The sequence below is a fragment of the Choloepus didactylus genome, chromosome 10 (assembly GCF_015220235.1).
Source record: "Choloepus didactylus isolate mChoDid1 chromosome 10, mChoDid1.pri, whole genome shotgun sequence".
Classification (NCBI taxonomy): domain Eukaryota; kingdom Metazoa; phylum Chordata; class Mammalia; order Pilosa; family Megalonychidae; genus Choloepus; species Choloepus didactylus.
This window is the reverse complement of record NC_051316.1, coordinates 6385686-6397955: the sequence shown is the minus strand read 5'-3', so window position 1 is coordinate 6397955 and position 12270 is coordinate 6385686. Positions and strand designations below refer to the sequence as shown.

The following is a 12270-nucleotide window of genomic DNA, read 5'->3' as shown; positions in this document are numbered from 1 at the left end:
TAAGTCATGTGGCTGGCATCTGTTGCTCCCAGGTTGTATTTAAGAGTGGTGTTCTCCAAAATGTAATCATCAGCTTTCAACAGATGTCTTTAAAATATCTCTGGAAGCTGCAGCAGAAAGCTCCTGCCTGAGGTCTTATAAAGGTTTCTAGTAAACTAATCAAAGACCATACTGTTTGGGCATGGCCACATCTCCATGGAAATTATCTAATTGGGGTTATCATCTACAGTTTGGTGGGTCACATATCATTGGAAATAATCTAATCCAAAGGTTCCAACTTCATCAACACCAATACATCTGCTCCCAGAAGAGTGCATCAGAGAACATGGCACTTTTGAGGACATAGTACATCAAAACCAGCACAGGCTCCAAGAAGAACTCTACATCTCTGAACTCCAGACCCCTACACAGAGCTGCATCAGACACCAAGAACTGCATCCATGGTGGTGGCCAACTGAGTTTTTAGGAGATCCTGTGGAGGGTGTCACCAACCTGAGCATGTTGTGCATTTGCAGTGGTTGTTGTGGCTGACACCTGAGCAGTCCCTGAAATCCACTAAAAAAGCTGCCTGTACTGCTCCTGCAAGGAGTGCTTCTTTCTCTCCCTGTGCCTATAAAACAGAAGGAGCTGGTGCACATCTGACACCCAGAGTGAAGTCAATGTTTCCAACTGCCTGTTGATTGCAGTCTGGTCACCAGTTCACTAGTATGAAGTGTTCTTCCTATGCCACTATCTGGCCTCTGTCCCTGATGCCATGAGGCCAGCCCAGGACTACAGGTACAGCATCATTGCTTGCAGTTGTGTCAGCTGACCCTGGCTGACCTGCAATAGAGATGGATGCCAAACTGAGTTCTGCAACCACTGCAAGCTGGCCTGACATTTGAAACAGACCTGCTATATGGACCATTAGCATGAGGTGCAGAGATTGCATGGACCATGCACCTTTCAAGTCTCAGACAGGGGCAAGAATCTGGACCAGATGGCATTAAGTCTGTCCAGGATGCCATGATGACATCACCAAAATGAATGACAGAATATGTAACCACAACACCTCCACAGAATGTGGTTCTGGATTTTGTTGGCTTTGTCTGAAAGAGATCTCAGACTTGCAGTACCTCAGCCCTGCTGGCTGTCCTTCTGGGGAATAAGCCGGAGCCAGTAGAAAATTCTTTGGCCACTGGGTGCATAGATTGGTGCTCCATTGGGTTTTACCCCATGGTTGGCATTGTCTTTCCTTCCATGGTCACAGGCATCCCTGTTTGTGTTAGCAGGAAGATCCTTAAAAGTTGTGAGGGAAGAACAACCATAAAGCACAGGAGTAATTTGACTATGGCAGGCAGAGTGACTTTCTTGGGCATGGCCTCCACAGTTATTGCAGCACTGTTGTTCTTGGGTCTCCTTATGCTTGCATATGTCTATGAGGTTGTGCCCATTTGTCTCTGTCCTGGAAGAGGCTCTGGAGTTAACACAGCCAAGGGAAAGGAGTTAAAATTTTCCCTGGAGGGTGAAAATTATGACAGTAGTGAAAATGTGCCAGTTAGGATATTGTATGTGCCCCTAAAAGCCATAGTTTTTAATGTAATTTTGTGGGAGGGCTGATGTATTAGTATTGATTAGGTCAGAATCTCTTGTTTGAGTGTTTCCATGGAGATGTGACTCAATCAACTAGGGCTGAAATGTTTGATTAAATTTTTTCCATGAATATATGGATGCTGCCCATTCAGAGTTAGTCTTGATTTCATCACTGCTGTCCTAGAAAAGAACTCACAAACAGAATGAGCTTGGAGAAGCTGAGAGGGACATTTTGGGGAGAAGCTAAGAGCTGATACTGACACTTAGAGACATTTGGACATGTAGACAGATGGATGTTTATCTCCAAGACAAAGCCAAGAACTTTCCCTGGGACATGCTAACACAGAATCCCCAGGTACTTAAAGAGAAATGTCCTGGCTGAAAGAACCAAGGATGCATAGAAACTGAGAGAGAAGCTGGAACACAAATCAGGATCAACAGATGCCAGCCATCTGCCTTCCCAGATAAGGGAGTTTTTCTGAAAGCCGTCAGTCATCTTTCAATGCCTCTTAATTTGTAAACTTTTATGTCTTTAAGACTGTAACTTGGTAACTAAAGAAAACCTCCTTTATAAAAGATACTCCATTTCAGGTATTTTGCATAATGGCAGCATTAGCAAACCATAACAAGTAAGATGTGTCTCACAATATCTTTTAAAAATAAAACTTCCCTTGATCTCAGATATAAAGTATACATTTCTGGCTTCTCTTAACACTTCAGTCACAATGTTTTCTATGAAAGATTCTTTACTATTTTAAATTGATTGAACTTGACTATCTCATATCTCCACCATTTTACTATAAAATACTGTAAGTTCACTCAATGTGTTATTGAACTAAGATCAACTTAGATGCAATATATGGCATACTTGAAATCCTGAGAAAAAGATTCCAGGAAACATCTCCAACACCATTAATTTAAAATTTTTAAAATATTTCAAAACTAAGGTGTTTGGAGATCTAAAAATTCTAAAAATTGGATACTTTGTGGGAATTTTCTGGAATGATTTATTTCTGCATTACATTATGCTTTTCATTTGTACTATTTATATTTTTAAATTTATACTCATTACTATCAATATGCATTTCTATATTTGGAAGTAAAAACTAGCTAAGTGTGATGACCTTATCTGAAAAAGTGATGGACTGGTCTATTGATTAGGTGATTCATGCATTCATTAATTTCACCACAATATACCTCCACAGGCCTATAAAATAAGAATAACAGCCGCTGATATCTTTTCTTTCATTTTATAAAAGTTGATATTATTTGTGGGAATCAGTAATTATTTAAAATATTTTGAAGTTGAATAAGATGAAATGTATTGAGCCTTCTGTGTTGTATAAAATATGTTTTAACATGCAAGTTGGACATAATTCAGAATGTGAATAAGCTGAAACATATAAAGACTGTTTTATGTTTATGTGTAAATGTATGCATTGTTGGTAAATCTGTGAAAAATAAATGGATGTTGATTCACAGCCAATTCCTCATTAATGTTCCATTTTAAAACTGAAACTGTAAGTTGTGAAATTTTAACCTGTTTTTGAAGCCCCTTCACTTCTTGGCCCCTAGGCTAAGTTCTTAATAAACCCCATGAACAGCACATAATGTGCTGGATTAGCTTAAGTGATCTATTTCCTTGATGACTTGAAAATGTGGAATAGACCTTTCCAGATCTGCTTATCCTTCCACACTCAAATTATCTAAAGGAACATTAATGAAAGCAGTTACTTTCAGACTGACTTCCTGCTTGCAAGACTATAAGTTCTCTCATTTTTACCTCCTTGAGCATCTTTGAAAGAGTTCACTAAGAAGTTTTATCTTTCTTGTTGTTGCTGTTTTATGCCAAACTGTTTACTGTTCACTGAAAGCTTAATGATAGCCTCATATGATGAAGTTGGCTAAAAATGTCCACTTCAGTTTTTAAACTAGATCTAACATAGTGAAACTGGTTTCGCACTGAAGGTAGACAACTCAGGAAGATTTTCTTAACATTTTCTACATATCAGTCTATCCTTTCAAGCCAATTATCAGACTACTACTGTTATATTATAGAAATACAACAGGCTTCAATTGTTTGAAAACAGAATAAAGCCTTTCTTATGTTGCACTCATGAATCAATGTTATGTCTCTAGCTTTAATTTACATGTGACAACACATCAATTGAAACTTCATTCCATCATAGGAAGATATGTTTTATGCCTCAACTCTGCTACTTACTTGTTTCATAGCTCTGAGAAGTTTTTGCCCATCTTTGATATATGACTTCCTTACATAGAGAATTTGTAAAATACACTCCTTATGAATTAAAAATTTAGAAAATATTTCAAATAGAGCCAGTTTTCAAAATGGTGTCTATGTTGAAGAAAAATAAATCAGTAAGAATTACAAATCATGGACAAAAACTGTGATCCCTTCAGCACTTACATTTCTTCCATCCTAAATCCATAGGACTACTGTTTTTAAAAACACATAAAAAATGTAAGAGGAAAATCCAGGGCTCTGCATTTGCTAATGGGACTTTCTCTTGAAAATATTATGACATAAAGTGTTTTGAAATGATTTGTATACAGACTCTAAAACTTAGATCATTTCGTTACTTGCAGATTGGCAAGGGACAGGAGGATCTCTGCACAGCACAGTTTTTCAGGGGTAACTAGAATATTGCACAGGTGCTCCCGTCCCACAAAATATAAAAGAAAATAGCATTTATTTTGATGCATAAAGTTGAAGAATGAATTTTCAATATAAAGAATTATTAATATAATTTTCCATTTATATTTTCATCCACACATCCATATAAAACTTAGTATACTTAAAAGCTAAGTCAATATTTCAAAATATTTAGGGATGAATTATGCACAGAAAGGGCTAGAAACTGCATGTGTGAATGGCAAAAAAATGCTTATATTTTCTTTCAAAACATGCTGTGAGAAATAGATAGAACTACACCTGAAGTATAAGGGCTCATGTCATCTTATTTTTATGACAAGGATTCACTTATTTACTTTGTACCACCTGAATATGCAGCACAGAGGTTAGCAGAGAAGATAATAGGCAAATATTTGTTATTATTAATTAAATAGCAATAACATAAAAAAATGCAACTTTTAAGATAAGCAGAGCTAACTATAATTAAATTTATTTAAATATTTAAATTAGTATTCTGCATATTGAAACTTTGGGGAGCAAGAGGAGCACTCCTGTTTTGTTGGCATCAGCTCCACTAGGTGCTGTAATCCAATCACTCTGTGCTTTCATTAACAATTATCAATTCTGCTTAAAACTGCTGGGACTGAGTTTTTCAAGTCAATGAATAATACCTAATACCTTGGCATTGGTCTCATTGTGTAAGTAACAACCCTATTAGTATTTTCTATTCCAATTTTATTAAAAATTAGCAGAGCAGGAGAAAGTTGGGGTGATTCATGGAGGGGCATAAAGAGGAGGAAAAGAAAACAGTGACAACAAACACTAAGTTAATATTGTCTTTTTTTACACTGGAGAGGGAAGGCAGGGCTTCTGGTAAGGATCCAGTCATGTTTCAGGTGCAGGCAAGGACGAGTGGGAACCTGAGATGATTAAGACCATGGCAAGAATCATTCTGTTTTCTAACCAGGCCACCTTTGTTCAATTTTAGTTTAAAATATATTGAAGAAATGGCACTAGAGAAAATCCATGGATATGTAAACCTTGGCATTAAAATAGATCACCATTGTAATTTCAAATAGCTAATTGGCTCAAGATGGCTCCAGTAAAGCAAAAGATCTTCCATGATTTTTAGAAATTCCACTGGCATTTATGTCATTGATTACTAGTTTAATTCAACTTTGCTCAGACAACATAGCCATTACAATTTTAACAACTGGGGCATGTTGATTTTTGGCCTAGTAAATGGAATATTTTGACATATGCTGAAAATGTACTTGAAAAATATTATGTACCCAAAGAGCAATAATCTGTAAGTCCTATTTAAGACAAGTTAGTCCATTGTGCTACTCAAGTTTTGTATATAGTAATTAGATTTTATTTATATCTCCAACTATGATATTGGAATTTTAAAAATTCTCCTTTGTCATATGTCATTTTTGTAGTATGTTTGGCAGGTATGTCATAGTGCAAATTTGTAATTGTTAAATCTTCCTATTAAATCAACTTGCTTATCATGATAAAAACTTCCCTCTTTATATGGAACCATATTTCCTACATCTGGTCTATATCATTTTACTAGAATTCAGCCATATAGCTATAATGATTTTTTTTTTTTTTGGCTTGTTTTGCATTTTATATTTTCCCATCTTGTTTAAAATTTTATTTTTGATGTATATTTTTCTGCTTATTTTAAATATTATTATTTATCAAGAGCTTATAATTAGGTATTTCAGTTTTTCATAACAATAAACAAATTTTATGTTTTAATTGGGTCATTCAGTTCCTGAAATTTTAATGTCATTAACAGCAAATGTTGAATTTCTGTCTACTCAAATACTTTTGGTTTGCTATTTGTCCTACTTTTTCTTTGTCCAATATTTCTTCTATTGCATTGATAAAGTATAGTTTTCCTTTTTTACCATCCAGTAGATTTTCAGCTATAAAACCTTATCTCAATAATTTTATATATTACCCTAGAGATTTCAAAATCCATCTTCAACTGTTTACATTCTATCTGGTTTCCATGATTAGTTGACAGATCACTCATATGAACAATTATCCAAATATCTATCTGGATATTGCTGTACATGGCCATAGATTTATTTTAAAGGTGATTGTTTTTAAATATGCATTTAGATGACTTATGCAAAAGTAAATTTTGTAATTGCTATGTCACTGTCACAGTTCTGAGTACTTAAGAGTAATTTTGCATCATTCTACTCAAACTCACTCACAGAGAGCTTCCCTTCCCCAACATCCCCATAAGAGACAATGGCTGGCAAATAATGATGGGTAATCTGGCTGCCTCTAGAGCCAAACAGCCTATGTTTCTAGGCAGGATCTACAACTCAAGGATTATGCACACTTTGGCAAGTTATATTTTCTTGACTTCTTGAACCCACATATTTATCCTTTCATTGTCCTTCATTCCTTGCTGTACCCAGTGTATCCATCTGAGATGATTTCCTTAAGCCTGAAAAACATGTCAACATTTTTGTACCATCCAGGTGATGGATTTGAAACTTCTCTGCTTTAGCTTCTCAGAATATATATTTCTTTGCTCTTTGTTTAATACTTCCATATGTTCCTTTTTTTTGGTCAGACACTATTATTAATACTCAACCTCCATAAAAATAGAATCATATAGTACATATTCTTTTGTAGGTGACTTCTTTTTTGATCACCATATATTTTTGGCTGGGGATGTTTTTTAATTTTTTTCTTTTTTCTAGGAGTGTTCCACAAGATTTATTGCCCATATTGTAGATATTCATTCTTCTAATAATTGACATTGTGTTTATTATCATGTTTTAGCTATGTAGAAAAATAAATTTCCTTTAAAATTGCTATACTTGAGTTGGTGGACCTAGACACTCATTTTTCTTGAGCATATAGGACATAAATTCATGGATCAAAAATAGACACATGTGATCAGTGGATTGTGAGAAGAAGCAGAAGAGTGAGCTCCAAGACTCAGTCCTTCCACCATAACAACTATTAAACAGGTAAGACCTGTTTGAAACAGCTATTTTGGATATCCAGGAACCAGAGGAATACTGTACATCATCCAGGGAAGAGTAGGTGGAAGAGTCTGACAAATTATGGCAAAAAGTGGAAAACTGCTCTCACCCCAAGTTGGATACTATCACACATATCCCACTCTTGCTGCACCCCACAAGGGGCCCAACACTTGACAAGCTTGCTGGTGATGTAAAGGGATGTAAAAATCTTTGTACAGCTAAGCACTGAACAGAGATTTGGTTAATGTCTTGGATTGCTGGCCCCCCACTCTAAATGTGATCATTGATTCAACCCACCCTATAGAGGCAGTGGTGGCAGCCATTATTTCAAATATCCTGAGTGGTAGAGGTGAACTGAAGACAGTACCCTTCCACATATCTGCATGAGACAGTTAGATGGAAGAAGTGCATTATCTGGGCAAGCCAAGAGAACTCAGCTTTGAAAAGCTGTGAAGAAAGATACTAGTGATTTACTTGGTCCTCTACCTAGGGCATTTTGGAGCCAGTCTGTACAGTCAAAATGGTTGACTGGCCCTGATTCAGCAGAAGAGACAGACTTGGGAAAGCCCTTTTCATCATGTCACGCAACCCAGAATTTGCCCTACATGCAATAGCAGCTTAAGGCAAAGAGAAACATGTAAGAATTATAGAGGCAGTGATTAGAAGTAATGGCTTGTGGGCTTCAAAGACCCAGGAGCAGCACATGTTTCTCCTAAGAAACAGAGGGACAAGTGAACTCCTGAAAATAGAGGAAATCCAAAACAACTAAGAATAAAAAGCACAGGAGCAAACACAGACACAGAATGACAATGGGAACCACGCACACTGCATTCATTTTGTGCAGACATCCCTGCTAGGAGGGATGATGCTCAATAAAATCTCTACTTTATCACCACCTGGTTACAAAATCAAGAAACATACATCTTCAGGGAATAAATACCAGCACTGACATATTAAAATGTACAGTGTGCAACAAGAGTACAAGACAAAGAACCAAGAAATGATGGCCCATCCAAATGAAAAAGATAAAAATTCAGCAACTGACAATGAAGAATGCCAGAATGTGGACATGCCAAATAAAACCTTTAAAAATGATCTTAAAATGCTCAAGGAGATGAAGGAAAATAAAGAGAAAGAACTAAAGGATTTAAGGGAAAAAATGAATGAGCAATATAAGAATCTTAGTAAAGATACAGAAATTTTAAAAGGAACCAAACAGAACTACTGGAGTTGAACACAATAATAACAAAAACAAAAATTGTTCAGAAAAGTTTCAAGGGCAGATTGGTGCTGGCAGAAGAAATAATCTGTGAACAAAATGAAAAGACAATTGAAATGAATAGGGTTGAGCAACAAACATAATAATTATGAAAAGTGAAAATAACTTAAGAGATCTCTGAAACACCTCCAAATGTACCAATGCATGCATTACAGGAGTTCCAAAAGGAGAGGAAAGAAAGGGGAAGAAGGAATAGTCAAAGAAATAATGACAGAGAACTTCCCAAGCTTAGTTAAAAAATGAATATACACATCCAAGGAGATCAGAAAACACCACACATTAGAAACATTAAGAAAAATAAATCATGTCATTTATTGATCACATTACTGAATGCAAAGTACAAGTAGAGACCTCTGAACCCTCAGAGAAAAAAGCAGTGAGTTAGGTTCAAGGGAGTCCCAATAAGGTTCAGTGCTGATTTCTCATCAGAAATAATGAAGGAATGAAGACAGTGGGTTCAAATACTTAACGTGCTTTAAGAAAAGACTTGCCAACTGGGAATTATATATCAGGTGAAACTTTCTTTCAAAATTGAGGGTGAGATTAAAACATTATCAGATAATCAAAAGTGGTTCATCCCCACTAGAGGTGCCCTATAAGCAATGCCCTGTGTGTTCTTCAGACTGAAAAGAGAGGATACTAAACAGTGGTTCAAAATGGCAGAAATAAATACCTGTGATAAATTAAAAGTTTGGGTATGTATAATGCCAGTATTATTGTGCCAGTGTATTTTTTGGTATGCAACTCCACTTCCTACTTCCTGCATGTGCTAAAATCCACTTGCATGAAAAGTAATTATAAATCTATGGTTTAGAATGTACAAAATACAAAGGTATTATTGGTAACAAGTACAAAGAAAAAGCTGGGGATAGGGAGTTGTATAAGCAAAGTATATGTGTATGTTATGAAGTTAAATTGATATCAAAATAAATATAATTGTTATATATTTAGGAGATTTTTTTGAATTTACAGATTTTTTTAAATATCCAATCTTTCATTTCACTTGTTCTTCCTGTGTTTGTAATGCTTACTGATTTTTAATTCTGATTTATTGGTATATATTCACTACCATAAAATCATCCATGTTGTACAATTGACTGTACACAGTACCATCAACAGTTGTGCATTCATCACCCCAAACTATTAATTCAGTTTTATTGAGATATATAAACATACCATACATCCATGGTGTACAATCAACTGTTCACAATACCATCATATGCATTCATCACCCCAATCTATGTTTGAACATTTTCCTTATACAAAAATCAGAATCAGAATTAAAAAAAAACACCCAAATCATCCCCCACTCTACCCTATTATTCATTTAGTTTTTGTCCCCATTTTTCTACTCATGCATCCATACACTGGATAAAGGGATCCACAAGGTTTTCACAATTGCACGGCCACCCCTTGTTATCTACATTGTTATACAATTGTCTTCAAGAGTCAAGGCTACTGGGTTGGAGTTTGGTAGTTTTGGGTATTTAACCCTAGCTATTCCAATATATTAAAACCTAAAAAGCATTATCTATATAGTGCATGAGAATGTCCACCAGAGTAACCTCTGAACTTCATTTGAAATCTCTCAGCCAATGAAGCTTTATTTTGTTTCATTTTGCATCCCCCTTTTTGTCAAGAAGATGTACTCAATCCCATGATGCCAGGTCCAGATTCATACCTGAGTCATATCCTGCATTGCCAGGGAGATTTACACTCCTGGGAATCAGGTCCCACATGGGGAGGGCAGTGAGATCACTTGCCAAGGTGGCTTAGAGAGAGAGGGCCACCTCTGAACAACAAAGAAGCACTCAGTGGGAGACTCTTAGGCACAGTTATAAGCAGGTTTAGCCTCTACTTTGCAGTAAAAAGCTTCATATAGGCAGCCCCAAACAGAGGGCTCAGCATGTCAACCCATCAGTCCCCAGTGTTTGTGAGAAAATCAGCAACAATCCAGGTGAGGAAGTCCAACATAGGAGGTTAAATTTTAACCCTTTAGTAACCACAAGGCAAATCTATGTAAAATATATTCAGACAGAAAAGAGGAAACATTCAATATGGTAAATCACAGAAAATCAAATAAATGCAAATATAGACATAAATGGAAGAATTGGGGTGAAAAAAGTATAAGACACACAAAAGCTAAATAGTGAAATGGCACAAGACAGTCCTGCATTGTCACTACTGACTTTGAATATAAATGTATTAAACTAACCAGTCAAAAGGCAGAGGTTGTTAGAATGGATAGAGAAAAGTATGATCCAATTATTTGCTGGATGTAAGAATGGGAGAAAGAGGAAGATAAATTACAGTATAGAACAGTAAGTTGCAGCTATGGGCACCCAGTTCCCTCTCTCATGGATGGCCATCCTGGACCCCAGCCACTGGCTAGCTCACTTGTGACAGAAGGGGACATAAATACCCCCTCCTACATGCTAGGGTTTGTGCTAGCTCATCACTGATCAGTTTAGGATGAGAAAATTCAGATTGCTGATGGCCTGGCTATGTGGGCATAGTTTAAACCTGCGCTGGACCAAGTCAGCAGCACCCATTGTTTCAACTTGCCCTGGACAGGGATAGTGGCAGTCATTGTTTCAACCCTCCCCAGTGGTGGTGGTCATGGCAGTAGAGATTACAGATGCTGTGCTTGGTTAGGGCTGTGTGGGACAATTAAGTGAAGCTATGCATTTGCTGGGCAGGACAGAAAATCAGCTTTGATTTGATATTGGGGCTGTTCTTGGCTGCATTCTGCATGCCACCCAAGGGAAAGTTAGAGCCAGTTTCTGCCACATTTATAGGTTCCTAGCCCTGCTTTGACTGGAAAAGACTGCTGAAACTCCTCTCCATCATACCATTCATCCTAGAATTTGTCATCCAGGTTAATGTAGCTTGAGGCAATAAAAGTTTTGACTGTAAGAAGCTATAAAGGCAAATAGGCTGGGACAAAGGTCTGCCAGCTTCAAACACCCAGGAGCTGGAGGCCTGTCTCCTGGGAAATAGAGAGGACAACTAAATTCCTGTAAAAAGGGGTACTCCAAAACTAACAAGCAAAAGCTCAGGAAAAGACACATGCCCAGAAAGACATGGAAAACCCTTCAAACTGCATTTGCCTTGGGCAGGCCTTCCTGATGGGAGGATGAAACTCAAGGAAATCTCTGTTTTATCACCATCTGGTTACAAAATCAAGAAATAGGCATCCCAGGAAATAAATCCCAGAGGAAACATTTAAAAATATTATGCATATTGTACAACAAAATAGTACAAGCCAAAGAAACAAAAAAGATGGCCAACCAAAGGAAGAGGATAAAAGTATAGAAAACACAAATAAAGAGCACAAGAATGTGGGTATTCTGTAAAAAGACTTTTAAAATTGTTTTTTAAAAATGCTTTAGGAGTTGAAGGAATATATAGAGAAAGAACTAAAGGATATCAGGTAAAAAATGAATAAGCAATATGAGACTCCTTGTATAGAGATAGAAATTTGAGAAAAGGAACCAAAGAGAACTACCAGAGTTAACAACCACAGTAACTGCAATGAAAAAGTGTTTAAAAGCAGATTGGAGTTGGAAGAAGAAAGAATTGATGAACCCAAAGTTAGGACATTTGAGATGAGTCAGGCTGAAGAGCAGAAAGAGAAAAAGAAAAATAACTTTTAAAAGCAAAAATACCTTAAGGAACCTCAGGGACACAATCAAGTGCACCAATATACACATTATGGGAGTCCAAGAAGAAGAAAGAGAGAA

At 36.6% G+C, this 12270-nt stretch overlaps 1 pseudogene; it reads left to right on the top strand.

Moving 5' to 3' along the window:
• Positions 1 to 754: 754 nt before the first annotated feature.
• Positions 755 to 2116, top strand: LOC119505195 (annotated as a pseudogene).
• The last annotated feature ends 10154 nt before the right edge of the window (positions 2117 to 12270 follow it).